This window comes from Limulus polyphemus, unplaced genomic scaffold, assembly GCF_000517525.1.
Source record: "Limulus polyphemus unplaced genomic scaffold, Limulus_polyphemus-2.1.2 Scaffold5674, whole genome shotgun sequence".
In the NCBI taxonomy this organism is placed as follows: Eukaryota; Metazoa; Arthropoda; class Merostomata; order Xiphosura; family Limulidae; genus Limulus; species Limulus polyphemus.
The window spans coordinates 12962-15700 of NW_013671284.1; positions in this window are offsets into that span (position 1 = coordinate 12962).

A 2739-nucleotide genomic window follows, 5' to 3' on the forward strand; every position below is an offset into this window, starting at 1 on the left:
GTAAACACAAAAATTAAATGTCCAGCATCTTTGTGCATTAAATACGAATACCTACGTAATGAGCCCAAAACAACAACAATTAATTCAAAACTTGTTTAATTTCGGATATAATAAGTATAATATTTATGGTTACAACGTTTCACCAGGTTAACCTGGTATCATCAGATGTAAGAACCAGGAGTTGTTTTAGTTGTACCTGATGATACTAGGTTAGCCTGGTGAAACGTTGTAACCATAAATTTTGTACTCTGTATATCCGAAATTAAACACATAACAGGGTACTTCGTTTAGTTATTTAACAACAATTAATATTCGTCACATATTTATTATGACTTTCATTGGTTGAGGTCTGATCAACCATATCTAACTCTGAACCATATCACTGAATGATCTAAGGTTAAGATGGTTACAAAGTATCTTATTCTTACCATTCCTTCTGATTCGCAGTTTGTTTTTTGTCCTCTTTTGATTGGATTCCAACGTTTCTGGACGATCTCCTTTTTCTTATACCTTCAACAGTAACCCCGTCGTGACTGTACTCATAATGTTTGCGTTTCATGCAAACATCACACCTTCCAAGTTTGCACTTGCAACTGAGAGTAGGAAGGTAAACATGTTTTTTTTTTACAGTCTCTCAGTGTATATTGACTAGTTTAGTGCTGAAAATAGGTCTTATAGAGAGAAATTACTTTCAAATGAAGAATAAGCTGGAAGAGATGAAACGATAAGCACAAAAATTGTAATATTCGAAAGCTCTAATGATAAATTATCGTGTGTTTTTTATGGTTTACCAGATATTGTGATGACCAAAAACGGGCAATAATATCTGTACCAACAATCAACCATTTTAGGGTTAAGGATAAATTGTATGACAGCATTTAAAAACAACATATCCAAAGTAACAGTTATGTGTTGTGAAGCCTATAGAAATAAATAAGTATGTATTAACAACATTTAATGTATAATGACAATAAAATTTTGTCAAAATATTTTTATGTTTCTGAATGTACGAAATACTGGGTAGTGTCACTGTGTGCCTATGTGTAAATGTAATTTAATTACTCTGTAAGAAATTCGCATAACATTAAAATAGAATACTGGAGATTACAGTTTAAAGTCTTAAGCACCTTTTACTACGAGAGAAAGAGCGCCCAATTTAGCAGTGAAATTACCAATACATCATTGTTCTTAAATATAAGTTCCTAAGATATAGAAACGTGAAACTCTCTATTTGTTACTAAATGTATGCTATTCTCTTCTGCTATTTCAAAAGTAATTCATAAATAAGCAGAAAATCATAAGATGGACTCGTAAAGCCAGTGGCTAACTTATTTATTGTTAATGCCAGGCGTGGCTCAGTGGTCAGAATTCTGGACTATGGCCCTAAGGGTCCGTGGTTCGCATTGCAATGCTGAAATATCGCACTCCACACTTGGAGACCATAGGTGTGTTATAGGAGTGACGGTTAGTCCCGCTATTCGATTATAATAGCTCAGGAGTTGGCGGTGGTTGCTGTTGATTAGCTGTCTTTACTCCAATGTCTCAGTGCAAAATTAGGGTGTTTGAATCCCCGTCCCACCAAACATGCTCGCCCTTTCAGCCGTGGGGGCATTATAATGTTACGGTAAATCCTACTATTCGTTGGTAAAAGTATAGCCCAAGAATTGGCGGTGGGTGGTGATCACTAGCTGCATTCCCTCTATTCTTTCACTGCTAAATTATGGACGGCTAGCGAAGATAGCTCTCTTCTAGCTTTGCGCGAAATTCAAACCAAACCAAAGTCCAAATTAGAGACGAGTATCGCAGATAACGCTTGTATAGGTGTGCGCGAATATCCGAAATAACCACACAGTCATGGATGCCCGCAGGAAGGGCCAAGGAGTGGGGGTCACTTGACCGTCCCTGGATTTTCAAAAAGAAAAAAAAAGACTAGATATGCAAAATTATTCTTCTATGTTATTGGAAAATCATAAGTTATTTGTATTTACAGGGGTATTAACAATAGTATGATTAGTATCTAGAAAATCATAAGTTATTTGTATTTACAGGGGGTATTAACAATGGTATGATTAGTATCTAGAAAATCATAAGTTATTTCTATTTACAGGGGGTATTAACAATAGTATGATTAGTATCTAGAAAATCATAAGTTATTTCTATTTACAGGGGGTATTAACAATAGTATGATTAGTATCTAGAAAATCATAAGTTATTTCTATTTACAGGGGGTATTAACAATAGTATGATTAGTATGTAGAAAATCATAAGTTATTTGTATTTACAGGGGGGTATTAACAATAGAATGATTAGTATCTAGAAAATCATAAGTTATTTGTATTTACAGGGGGTATTAACGATAGTATGATTAGTATCTAGAAAATCATAAGTTATTTGTATTTACAGGGGGTATTAACAATAGTATGATTAGTATCTAGAAAATCATAAGTTATTTGTATTTACAGGGGGGTATTAACAATAGTATGATTAGTATCTAGAAAATCATAAGTTATTTTGTATTTACAGGGGGTATTAACAATAGTATGATTAGTATCTAGAAAATCATAAGTTATTTTGTATTTACAGGGGGTATTAACAATAGTATGATTAGTATCTAGAAAATCATAAGTTATTTGTATTTACAGGGGGTATTAACAATAGTATGATTAGTATCTAGAAAATCATAAGTTATTTGTATTTACAGGGGGTATTAACAATAGTATGATTAGTATCTAGAAAATC